Source organism: Ischnura elegans, chromosome 10 (genome assembly GCF_921293095.1).
Source record: "Ischnura elegans chromosome 10, ioIscEleg1.1, whole genome shotgun sequence".
In the NCBI taxonomy this organism is placed as follows: Eukaryota; Metazoa; Arthropoda; class Insecta; order Odonata; family Coenagrionidae; genus Ischnura; species Ischnura elegans.
The window spans coordinates 94,263,051-94,277,440 of record NC_060255.1 but is presented as its reverse complement, the minus strand read 5'-3'; positions in this window follow the sequence as shown (position 1 = coordinate 94,277,440).

Genomic DNA, 14,390 nt, shown 5'->3' with positions numbered 1-14,390 from the left:
ATCTCAACATCAAACATCCTATCCAGTCTAAGAAGGCGAAGAGAATTCTCCGCCGTGCGAGCTTTGCTCTACTGAGAGAACGAGTGCAGTACACACGCAGTGCTCTCCACTTTTGTTCGACGGAACTCTACCACCTACACCTAGAGCTTAGCAGCAAATTGATACCAGAGGATTGGGAGACATTGGAGAGAATTACCTTCCAATCATCCTCCACCACCTTTACAGCAATGAGAGAGAAGCAATAAAAGAAGTTCGAAAATTTGGTGGAAAAACAACGTCCTTCACCCGAATCCACCTTCAATAAAACAGATCGTGTGGTTATAAATCTATCTCAGGTGAATCTTAGTGATTCTGCAACCTCCATACTATCCAAAGGACTTAACTTTGCCATAGCACCCAGAAGTATACCGAAGGAGGAAATAATCACTGGGGTAGAAAATGCTTTACGCAAGCTAAGGAAATCAGGGAAGAAGTCAGCCATATCATCAGGAAAGCGAGGCCTCCAAAACCCAATTTGACCAGGGCAGAGAGAGAGGCCGTCTGTGAACTCAGGAAAATCGATGATTCACTGATATTGCCAGCTGACAAAGGGAACGCAACTGTGATCATCTCTAAGGAGGACTACCGAAAGAAGGTTTGCGGTTTGCTAGACGACCCCACCTACAAAGAACTTAACTCAGATCCTACGGCAAAAATCCAGAGGAACATCAAGGATCTCATGAAGCATTCGTCAATACCCCAAGAGGAGAGACGATCACTGATCCAGTCGGCTCCTAAACCTCCACGACTTTATGGCCTGCCTAAGATTCACAAGGATGGGATACCACTCCGGCCTATCGTAAGTGCTATTGATTCACCGACACATAAGCTTGCAAAGTATCTTGCCCATAGCCTTCGGCCATTCTCGGGCCTAACTGCAACCTATGTGAAGAACTCCTTCCATTTCATCAATATTATAAAGGAATATAAGATTACGGAAGAGGATCTCCTTGTTAGTTTTGACGTGGTATCTTTGTTCACCAAAATACCTATTGAAGATGCCATCGAAGTCATTAAGACTCTGACAGAAAAAGGCCTTCCGAAAGACATTCCGAAAATGGTGGAGTTTTGCCTTCGTAATTGCTATTTCTCTTGGGGAGGGAAATTATATGAACAAACGGAAGGGGCATCCATGGGTTCTCCTTTATCACCTGTCGTCGCAGATCTTTATATGGAAGAATTTGAACGAAAAGCCCTGGATTCTTTCCCTATGAAGCCGAAACTCTTCGTGAGATATGTTGACGACACCTTCGTCATATGGCCTCATGGGACAGATAAACTGAAAAGATTCCTTGAACATCTTAATAGCCAAAATAATTCCATCCAGTTCACTATGGAAATGGAAGAAAATAACCAACTTCCCTTTTTGGACGTTCTCGTCAAGAAGAAATCAGATGGCACATTGGGACATTCAGTCTATCGTAAGGAAACGCATACTGATCGCTATTTGAATGGCAAATCACACCATCATCCCAGGAAAAAAGCATCAGTTATTAAAACTCTATATCATAGGGCATATTCCATATCGGATACAGATTCGCTCGCTGGAGAGAAACAACACCTCCTTACCACGCTCCAAGAAAATGGCTACGATCGGGTACTGATTCAAAAAATCGCGCGTAGGGAAGAAGAGAAAAGAGATGTGGCCTTGGACATTGCAAAGGAAGACCAGCAAAAGGCAAAGGCACATGCTCTCTTGCCATACGTGGCTGGAACGTCGGAAAGAATTGCTAGAGTTCTCGCCAAACATGACGTTCTGACGCGATTTATAAGTTTGAAGAAGACCTCTGACCTCCTCCGGAGTGAAAAAGATCGTCATCCATCAGATATCTATGAAGGAGTGTATGAAGTAACGTGTTCATGTGGTTTATCATACATCGGGCAAACATCTAGATCCCTCAAATGCAGAATAAATGAACATCTGAAGGCAACCGAAAAGAAAAATTTTCGTCTTTCTGCGGTGGCAGAGCATGCATGGTCGGAACCTGGGCACGTCATACTATTCAAAGAATCGAAAATCATCGCCAGGGAAAATAAATATTTCCCTAGGCTGATAAGGGAGGCGATTGAAATAGCGAGTCACCCTAAGAACTTCAATAGGGAAGACGGCTATCCTTTATCCTCATCTTTCAAACGGCTTTTCCAACAATGGAATTAAAAATCAACATCCGTCTGACTAGCTGTAAATAAATAAGGATCACAGATCTGCAAATCATTTGGACCCGAAGACGGGAGCTGGAACGCGCCCGAAACTGTCGTCCGCAAAACATGTATCAACGCGGTGTAAACCCGGAAAACCATCACCAATCTAAAATGGTTACATTAAGCATTCAATATTTAACTGGCTGTGCTGAGGGCTCTTTCACTGGTCTTTCCCATACATTATAGACATACATATAGTAAATAGCGTTACAGGCTAATAATAATTCACTAATAAATACTATTTAATAGAGATGGACGAATCCAGGATTTTTATCGGATCCGGATTCGGATCGGATCCTTGATATTCGGAACAGGATCTTTCGGATCGGATATTTTCGGATCCAAATGCATTTTCAAATTCCTGACGCTGAGATTCCCCCGATGATTGTTCAATCTCTTGGGAAGAATCACATTATGCGCCAGTCGTATTTTGCCTTTTTTATTTTCCACGGCTGAAATTCTCCTACATAACCTCTGCGAGAGCTTTTCAACAAAACGGTTCATGAGTAGGACAAGAATCGCATGCGACGGCGCATTCGAAGATAGAATCGGAACTCTTTCCACCCTAATGGGGCGTTGCATTCACTGAAGCTATTATTCAAAATTTCGGATCCAGATTCGATGACTTTGGATCCGATGTATCCGATGAAAGGCAATATCCGCGGATATTTGGATCCGAGGTATCCGATCCGACCATCCTTACTATTTAATATTTTAATGGTAGGCTTTTTATGGTAACCATGTGCCGAAGTGACGGATTAAAAATGGGAAAATAGCCCTCCTCTCCAGTAATTTCTGGAAAAATGTGGTAAAATTGAAAAGGTGGTAATCTTAAATCTTAAGGTGGCTTTCCAATGAAAGTTTTTATTTCACCACTTCAACGAACAATGTTTCAAAACAATAGGGTGGTTTCATATTATTTTTTTGTTGCCTAAATCGAAAGATTATTACTCATGGAGTACGTATTTCACGCTTTTAGATTTTTAAATGACGAAATCTATTTTTCGCGATTAAATGAAAAGTGAAATTTTTCAAGCGCGCGAATACGCGACGGCTAAGTATGAATGCTGGGAAAAGCCGGTGTGACGTCATCCTGGTTCCCGCTGCCGCCCTGTGAGGTGACCTTGAGCGCTGATACGTCGCAGGATGCTAGGAGGTAGCGGAGTACCCCGCTAGCAGAAAACGCTTGGCTTAAATAAGGATTATTAATACCTTATCAAACGAAAGAAACTTTCCGACCTTACGCTGTTTAAATAGGTGATTATCAACAGATATTTCCCTGAGCTCTGTACCTCGTGCATGCATTGGTGATCTCAGACGATGTAAAACTCCTATGTACTTGTATAGACACTAGGTCCCTGTAACGTCACTAGGAGTGGCATCGCATGGGCGTCAATCTGGCCTTTTTCAAATGAGGTTAAAATTGACCCTTGCCATTCGTCTAAACCGGTATTTCTACAACCAAATAATTTTTATACTATGAATACACTAATGGTGGGTAACGAATCGCAATCAATGCCATTCGTTTTCTTTGATGAAGGAAACAACCCTATTGTTCTGTATCTAAAAGCAAGTTGTATGCGCATATCAGACCGCAGACACATCTGAGCATATTGCTGATGTGTGTTGCATTCATTCCAGGGGAAATTTGTCTACAGCTGCACGCCATGTTGCTTTGGTTGCAACTTTGGTTGGCATGCCTACGCATTAGATGCGAACCAATGGAATGATAAACCAATGCCAGCCGTTATGATTGGAAGCGAGGTTTCAAAGAAAAGGGACCGCAAAGCTGCAGCTTTCAAACACCGTTTACGTCCTTAAGTTCAGGAACGGAGGAACTTTTGCCTTTGTCCAGTGTTGTACACAGACTCACCATTGCCCGATTCTTTCTCTCAGTTCGTATGCAATATTTCCATCCAAATTATCCTTGGTTAGTATCCAAGTTATGTTTTAAAAATTTTTTTGTACTTATTGTTGGTATTTTGTTTTTTATTTTGGTTTATGTATATTTTTTTGTGTGATGTAACCTATCAACCAAGCTGGTACTTTGCATTTTATATTTTTGTCTTAATGTACTTCCTGACTTTATGTTACCACCCGACTTCATGGTCGACTTGTAACAATTTATGCAATAATAATAAACCAATCCGTATCCAATATTTCGGAAAGGCCATTTTGAAATGGTGAACAAGTATGGGTCCGAGTCAGTGGCGTAGCCAGGGGGGAATCCGGACCCCCTCCCCCCGAAATATAAATCCACAACTATTGTCCTTCATAAAAATAACAAAATATTGAAAAATCACGAATTTACAAAATGTTTCTTTAACAAATTAAGTTTTTTCGATTATGAAATGTGTTAAAATTAGTTTAAAACCCATTACTTAGTGCCCGGTTTTTCAAACATTTTCCGCCCTGGTTTTGGAACACCTCCACCCCACCGGACGAAATTCCTGGTCCTAGTGGAACTTATAGCTCTCATTGCTTCTTCGTCCCCTTTTTCTCCGTGTTGTCACGGAATGCGATTCTCATAAGAGTCCAAATTACGCGTTTTGGACGACCAAACGCGCAGAGATGAGAAATTCTATCCGATCGTCCCCCCGCCCAAAAAAAAACGACGATCTTGATCCGTTCCCGGATTGAGAGAAACAGACACATTCGAGAGACGGATTGAAAGGTTTTTCTCTTTCGAACGAACACGCCATGAACACGACTCAAGAGCAAATTGATGACATTTCTCTGTCAGAGAGGGGTCAAGTGAAACTTTTCGCCGGAGGTATGAAATTCTCCGAGTTCTCAGAACAACGAGGGCGTACACAAGGTCATAACTAGGAGGGAAGGGGGCAAGCCATGGAATTTATATGAGATTATTATAGTTTTATTTTAGTTGCATATCTTAAACTAATACATATAATTTTTCGTGGGTTTAAAGAAAATTTGTTGAATACTTTCGTTTCAATTCACTTCTAATTTTGCTTAAAGACTTTTGCGACTTTTGCTACTAGGGGGGGGCAGCTGCCCCCCCCCCCTTCCCCTCGCTGGGTACGCCCATGCAGGACAACTTTCAAATCCATTTAGCACGAGAGATAACTCAACCGAATACAAACATAATGATAGAAGATTACTACCTCCACAGACAAATAGGTCTCAACTACACAGCCGGCACGCAGCACAACAAAATAGATTAAAGACGAGTCACATATCATCCAATCACCAACCAAAGCAAATTATTTTCCTTTGTTTAAAGCCCATAAACAAATTTAAGAAGGGTGCGAGGGGGCACGTGCCCCCCCAGACGCATAAAATATAGACAAGATTTTTAATACGGTTATCATTACGTTCGTTTTATTTTGTTTAGTACGGAGACTCAATCATTTAATTTAATATTAATAACTTTCATGTCAAAATAAAGAGAATATGTTATACGGTAATTGTTATAGTTTGTTTTCAATCTCAAATATGAAAAGATCTGTGAGATCCTTGTGCCCCCCCCCCTTCAGAAAGCATTCCTGGATCCGCCCCTGTTAAGGACTATAAATGAACTGTACCATAAATAACAAAAGGTTTACTTTTTTGAAAAAAGACATCATTTCGGACCTGTTCGAATAACGCAGATGTTCGGGTTATTGGGACTTAGATTAGTGGTTAATTTCATAATGTGAACCAATATTTGAATGAATTTTACTTCCAGCACCATGCAAACGAAATATATATCGTCGATTCAATGAAATATATGGTGTTCCGACAAGGGCGTACCCAGGATCATAATAAGGAAGGGGTGCCAGCCAAGTTGTGACATTTTAGCATGGAAAAGGCGAATGAATGAAACCAACATTTTAAGAAAATTATAACAGCGCTTTATTAGTTTATGAGATTATTTCCTTGAAAAAATAGTTTTATTTTAGTTACATATCTTATACTTATCTAATAAATATCATTTTTCGTGGGTTTGAAGAAAATTTGTCGAATACTTTCGTTTCAATTCAGTAATGATTTTGCTTATAGACTTCTGCGACTTTTGCCTTTAGGAGGGGGGGCAGCTGCCCATGTGTTCCGATGCGTGTGATTTGACCAGGGATGCCGACGTACAAACAATATTGGGGGGTCCCAAACCGGGGATCTTGCCCCGGGAAATTATATAAGTAGTGAGTTTTAAGTTTTTTTTGCATTTTAGACGAGTCATATGATCAAAATTAGAACCCTGATAACTCGAATCTCGATACCTGGACACTCTGGGGAAAATCTACAAACTGGACATATTTTTTCCTCACACCCATAACGAATTTTTGAGGGGGTCTCGGGCCCCCGCAGGCCCCATGGAGTCGGCGCCACTGGATTTGACAACAAAATATAAGTATAGACTCAACCCTCATACGCCGAACAAGCCCTCCTCCTCCTCCCGAAGCAAATTTCTACGTGCTCGCTACACTGCGCGCACCTATTTCACGGGGCATCGGGCAAAAGGAAGCTAGCGATTTGGAATCGTGCGGTGTTTCCTGCGATTAGGTAATCCGGGATCATGAGAGGAGACAGTTTAGACGGCATCCCATATGAGACCAATTAGTGACGGCGAAGCGGAGAGACAAACAGACTAAACGCGACCCAGATGGAAAAGCAATTCGTGACAGCATCACGCGCACGTGAAACCGCTACATCTTCCCGATCACCCAATCGTGAATTATTTTCCGTGACGGACACAACCTCCGAGCAAACAGTTTCCAAAGCTATCCATCCCAACAGGGGCTGTTTGGGTTGATTGGGGGCTGGGACTCATCTACATCTTTGTCTACATAATACTGAGCTAATGCATGACGGTACATTTCTTGCGGAGTAGGTCCAACTCTAACCATGTTTATGCAGTGTATGGTATTGACATAAATGCAACAGATGAAGTGAAGTTCCTGGGAGTTACGATAACCTCGAACCCTCACGTGGGGAACATCTGTAAAGAATATTTGCGGCATAGCCTTGAAGAAATTAGGATTCGTCAACCGTATTGTGGGAAATTTTTCGCGTGAGAAAGTGAAAGAAAGGTGCTATTTCGCTCTCGTCCGACCCCACCTTGAATATGCAGCGAGCGTATGGGATCCGGTGCAGAAAGACTTAATCCGCGAACTGAATAAAATACAAATGAAGGCTGCGCGGTCCGTCATAAACTGCTACGGGCGTACAGACAGTGTTACCCAGATGTTAAGCGAATTAGGCTGGGAGCCGTTGGAGACTCGGAGGCTGCGCGCTAGGCTTAGATTCCTTGAACAATTGAGAATGGATATCTTTAAGAGAGACACAGAGAGCATAATATTAGAGCCACACTATATTTCCAGGTCCGATAGAAGCGATAAATTGAGAGAGATGTTTTTCCGAACGAATAGATATGGGAATTCGTTTTTCCCCCGAACCATAAAGGACTTTAATAAACGATTGCCCCAACTTCGTTAGAGCACTTCATTTTTTATCTGTATATCCAGCAATCCGTAAGAAAAAATGCAATGAAAAGCGAGAATATCACAGCTTACAAACTGTAATGATGTATTATGGTTCTATCATCTATGTAGTGAATTTGTTCGTTGAAACTGTATTGAAAAAATAAAAAAATCTCTAAAATAACAATTTTTATTTACCCGCAAAAAAGCATCAGGTTTCCTTTTACATCTGGCACCTTTTTCACTTATTTTTTATATAATCTTTCCAGATCGAGTATGTTGCACATAAAGCAGCTACTGAAAACGTAGAATTTTGTAATTGTAAAAAAAACCTTTGATTCGAGTAATCCCGAGTCTTTTTTATTACACCTTTCACATACGATTCACGATAGAAGCGAGCATTGTGGGGGCCCTCCTAATCTAGGGGCCAAGGAGACTACATAGAGGAGGTCCCATTCCATCCCCTGATAAAAATAAACTCCTCCATTAAGGAGAGGTTTACCCTCCATTGAGGGTACAGGAAGGATAGGTGTACCCTTCCTGTACCCTTCAGCAAGGGTACACGAAGGGTATTTTAGAACATTGGTGGGTACGCTCTCTCCTTCCTGGAGGGTACGGGAAGGGTTTGGCCAGCCTCGATGAAGGGTACAGGAAGGATAAGTGTACCCTTCCTGTACCCTTCAGCAAGGGTACACGAAGGATAGGTGTACCCTTCCTGTACCCTTCAGCAAGGGTACACGAAGGGTATTTTAGAACATTGGTGGGTACGCCCTCTCCTTCCTGGAGGGTACGGGAAGGGTTAGGCCAGCCTCGATGAAGGGTACAGGAAGGATAAGTGTACCCTTCCTGTACCCTTCAGCAAGGGTACACGAAGGGTATTTTAGAACATTGGTGGGTACGCCCTCTCCTTCCTGGAAGGTACGGGAAGGGTTTGGCCAGCCTCAATGAAGGGTAGGATAAAATAAAAACTAAAAATCCATAAATTAACATAAAAATTTAAAAAATCGCTAATAAACTAAATTAAACGAATGGGGATGAGTTGCAACAGTGATTTTTAAAGTTATAGGGCATAAAAAAAATTAGCCTTCACGTGGTCTTAAACCCAGGACCTACATATTACAATATCACGAACTAGAGATTTAACAACCTCGGCTATCGAGGTACTTGATAGGAGTAGTTTCTCAACGGAACTTATACTACAAAATCTTAAGATGAGAATCGCACCCGGGCCTATGTGGAAGAAAGCTGTGACTTTTTTCTACCACACCTATTTCGTTTCAGAAAATAAGATCGGCATTCTAATACTGAACATCACTCTAGCGATGTCTCATTGTCAGCCACACAAATAGGTTACATCCTAAAACGTGAATGGAAGAACTTCTAAATGAGCTTTTTTCACACAATTACAGAAACTATTGTGTACAGTGGCGTAGTCAGGAATTTCGTTTGGGGGGGGGGGGGGGGTCCAAAACCAGGTGGGAAAAGTTTTGAAAAACAGGATAGTAAGTATTGGAATTCAACTTATTCAAACACTTTTCATAATCGAAAAAACTTCAATAGTCAAAGAAATATTTTTTAAATTCATTATTTTTTAATATTTTGATTTCTATTATGAAGGAAAATGATTGTGTTTTTATACTTCGGGGGGGCGGAGGGTCCGAACCCTCCGGACCCCACCCCTGGCTACGCCACTGAATATGTATACTATTGTTTTCCTTAAGGAAATTTTAAAGATTAGTTGTGTAGCCCGTCTATATTTGCTTTCAAAGACTGCTTACGTTCTTGTACGGAACTCAATACTCTTTAGCAGGAAAAAGTAGCTAAGGAGAGTCTTTCAGGATATGTTTTCTTCAGTTATAAATGCTAAGTCCCAAGGAAGGGTACACGAAGGATTTTTCTCTCCTTCCCTTACCCTTAATGGTGGGTAGAGGAAGGGTACACGGATGGTTAGGGAAGGAGTTCCAAGGAAGGGTACACGAAGGATTTTTCTCTCCTTCCCTTACCCTTAATGGTGGGTAGAGGAAGGGTACACGGATGGTAAGGGAAGGAGTTCCAAGGAAGGGTACACGAAGGATTTTTCTCTCCTTCCCTTACCCTTAATGGTGGGTAGAGGAAGGGTACACGGATGGTAAGGGAAGGAGTTCCAAGGAAGGGTACACGAAGGATTTTTCTCTCCTTCCCTTACCCTTAATGGTGGGTAGAGGAAGGGTACACGGATGGTAAGGGAAGGAGTTCCAAGGAAGGGTACACGAAGGATTTTTCTCTCCTTCCCTTACCCTTAATGGTGGGTAGAGGAAGGGTACACGGATGGTAAGGGAAGGAGTTCCAAGGAAGGGTACACGAAGGATTTTTCTCTCCTTCCCTTACCCTTAATGGTGGGTAGAGGAAGGGTACACGGATGGTAAGGGAAGGAGTTCCAAGGAAGGGTACACGAAGGATTTTTCTCTCCTTCCCTTACCCTTAATGGTGGGTAGAGGAAGGGTACACGGATGGTAAGGGAAGGAGTTCCAAGGAAGGGTACACGAAGGATTTTTCTCTCCTTCCCTTACCCTTAATGGTGGGTAGAGGAAGGGTACACGGATGGTAAGGGAAGGAGTTCCAAGGAAGGGTACACGAAGGATTTTTCTCTCCTTCCCTTACCCTTAATGGTGGGTAGAGGAAGGGTACACGGATGGTAAGGGAAGGAGTTCCAAGGAAGGGTACACGAAGGATTTTTCTCTCCTTCCCTTACCCTTAATGGTGGGTAGAGGAAGGGTACACGGATGGTAAGGGAAGGAGTTCCAAGGAAGGGTACACGAAGGATTTTTCTCTCCTTCCCTTACCCTTAATGGTGGGTAGAGGAAGGGTACACGGATGGTAAGGGAAGGAGTTCCAAGGAAGGGTACACGAAGGATTTTTCTCTCCTTCCCTTACCCTTAATGGTGGGTAGAGGAAGGGTACACGGATGGTAAGGGAAGGAGTTCCAAGGAAGGGTACACGAAGGATTTTTCTCTCCTTCCCTTACCCTTAATGGTGGGTAGAGGAAGGGTACACGGATGGTAAGGGAAGGAGTTCCAAGGAAGGGTACACGAAGGATTTTTCTCTCCTTCCCTTACCCTTAATGGTGGGTAGAGGAAGGGTACACGGATGGTAAGGGAAGGAGTTCCAAGGAAGGGTACACGAAGGATTTTTCTCTCCTTCCCTTACCCTTAATGGTGGGTAGAGGAAGGGTACACGGATGGTAAGGGAAGGAGTTCCAAGGAAGGGTACACGAAGGATTTTTCTCTCCTTCCCTTACCCTTAATGGTGGGTAGGGCGTGGGTTGTGCAAGGGTAACTACCCACCATGAAGGATGCCACCCTTCCTGTACCCACCATGGTGGAGTTTATTTTTGTCAGGGTCCAATAGAAGGATGATTTCTGTTGCCACTTCGGTCGCATTTTAATCGGTTATCAAAATGTCCGCAGTGCTGTTAAGAGTGCTATGCGATCCACTTCTTTCCATTATTTTGCAGTATAATGTTTATTTTTTTAATTCAGACTTTTTTCTATCTCAATTTTTTTAACTAGATGAGGCAAATTCAAAATTTTGGTTTGGACCCAAATTGTGAGGTGAAAAGGTCAAATTTGTAAAATATTGCTTACTCTCAACAAAACATAGGGCCTTTGCCCATAAGTATGCCAATTTTCATGAATATATAGCTCGAGGTGAAGTTACTGAAATTAGAGGTCAAAAATGACACACGACCTGTGGGACATTCTGTATATGTTGCCCTATTGGCACGTAGTCAACATGTTTTTTTTGTAAGAATACTTTTTAAATAATGCATGGAATCTTACCTAAATCGGTAGAATACTTAAATGATGATAGCATGACCAGTATCTTTGCAGGGGCGCAGCTAGGAATTAAGGCTGGGGGGGTTTAGGTGCAACCAATACCGGGGTGTGTGGGGGTATGGAATACCCACCAGGATAAGCGGTAGGTGCGAAATTAATAAATTGCGGAATTTTAAGATAAATGGTTCAAAACTGTGAGTTTTACGGCTTTCTGAGGGATATTTTATTAATCATTACTCTATTCTATTAGGAATATCAATCCGATCAAGTAAAATGGATTAAACTTAAAATTTCTCTGAGCTCTGGGGGGGTTTATCCCCCAAACCCCTCCCCCCCTCGCTGCACCACTGTATCTTTCTATGGGTCTTTTTCTAGCTTATGGTGATCCACAGTTCCCTTGCTTCTCGTATTCTTCGGTACACCATCTACCTTCCCATCCTCTCCCTACATTTAATCTTCAGCTCTGAATGCCAGCAACACCTTAATTTTGGAATTTCAACGTAAAAGGTGCCCAACCCCTGCTTCAATGTTGCGTGGAGGACACTTTAAAACCATCGCTCAGCGATTCAACCGAAGGTTGGTTTGTTTCGGTGAGGGTGGAGACAGGGACGGTCTGACCATGTCGGCTGGTCGGCAATTGCCGTGGGCCCAGAGCACGAATATTACAGAAGAGGGTCCTCAAGTCAGCCTATACATGTGTTATCGCCCACCGCACATTTAAATGGGTTTACAAAAGTCGCCACTCGCGTCGCTGACGGACAAAGTGATCTTACAATGAGTTTCATGGGGAATATAAGGTATACCAATATGTCTGAATATAGTCCCCCCTTTTTTTCCAAAAATGCCTGTGGTAAATGTAAAGGGGGGGACTATATTCAAAGGCTTTTTTTTTTTTAACTTTTCCCAAAACTGAAGCCTCAAAATTAGGGGGGGGGGACTATATTCAGAGGGAGACTATATTCAGAGGGGGACTATATTCGGAGAAATCAGTAATTCGGGATGTTAACCCAAATTAACATTCATGACAATATTGCTTATCAAATCCATAACTTTTCAATGCATTTCTTCTCAATTACAAACATTTTAATGCAAAATATTGGAAAAAGTGGACCTCAGTGAACTCGCCACAGCGCCGCAGACATTTTTGAAAACCGATTAAAATGCGACCGAAGTGGCAACAGAAATCAACCTCCTGTGGAATGAAATTGGACCTCCTCTACATGAATGTAGGTACCCAGCAGGGGGCAGGGGAGAGGATAAGTTAAAATCTAGGCAGCTTGATTCTACATATTTTTAGGCTTCTTGAAGTGAACTTGAAAAGATGACGGCTTAGATTAATGGCACATTCATGGGGAGAAAAAAAAGTCAACTCTTTATTCAATGCATATGTAAGTACCAGTTGTATGTGTAATAATACTTGTTATATTGTTATTTAATGGTTACTTAATGTTACTTAAGGTTACTTTAGGATAATGGTTAATGCGAAAGAATTTAGATTGGTGTACATTTTATCAAAAGTTTCGTACAGCAATAATTACTACTGCATCTTGCTCAAAGGTAAGAGCAAAAGGTCTGTTACCAGCTTTTGAATAAGTAGAAATTTGGTAACGAACAATCAAGTCAACATGCCTATCCATCGTTAGATCTTTCTGGCATTAGTACGTTAAAGTCTTGCAGCTATCGTGATTAGGATTCCCAGTGTCGCGTTTCGTTTGTAGCTGCCTCCCCCTAGGTCGTTGAAGTATATGCCAGGCTATCACGACAACCATCATGTCGAACCGTAGGTTTTAAACGGTGCTCAAGTCAGTTGTGCAGTTCACTGATCCGTATTGTTAACTTTTTGAGTTATATTTTATTGTTAATGGCAAACAATATCAGTCTTAAGCCATTCCTAGGCATAAAATAAATTATGCAGCCATGCAAGATGCCAAAGGGACTTCAACATAACCTCCATTATAGCTAGATATTACAGCTTGCAAAAAGGCAAAGAAAAATGTTTTAAATATATACGAGAGGAAAATTAAACACATGAGCGGTTATCATAAATGGTGGCTCAAACTTAACAGCTTTACTCCAAAAATCATCATCGGATGTGATTGCTAAGAACTGATGCATGGTATACAGTTGACAATGAAAAATAATAATAAAACTTTTTAGTCGTGTGGTTTAACCCATCAAGTCAAATATTACCTTTACTTTCTAAAGTACTTCTTTCCAAACAATTAACTACCATCTTATTACTTTGTTCAACATAGATACCAATGCACACCATGTAAATATATTAAAACATATTATAAAATCCCCAGATTGGGCAGAATCACAGTACACAAAAAAAGATATAAAAAACACTCACAGTGTACTAAATTTTCAGTGGTGTATTACCACCTTCCTCAGAGTTAGGTAGGAGACTGTAGGTAAAGGATAGCTGAGGGAAGGGGAAATAGTGTGTTTAAAGCATTTCTTCCTCCCGGCTTAATTATCAACCGATAATCCCTTAATTGCCTCAGCACACACTTTCCCCCCCCCTCTTTCGACCCTACCTCCCCACTATTTCCCCTTCCCTCAGCTATCCTTTACCTACAGTCTCCTACCTAACTCTGAGGAAGGTGGTAATCCGCCACCAAAAATTTAGTACTGTGAGTGTTTTTTATCTTTTTTTGTGTACTGTGATTCTGCCCAACCTGGGGTGTTTTATGTTATTTACCTCGTCGAGGAACATTCCGAAGTGTCTATTAAAAGATATCAACGCACGAGGAGAAAATAAAAGAACGTGAAATGACAATATGAAATTAATGACCCTTTATTAAACACCATTCATTTTATGAACCAGGTAATATGGAAAACATAATCATGCGGACATTATAACTACAGCTAAAACAATTCACACTTGACTACAATAACCACCTAATTGTGA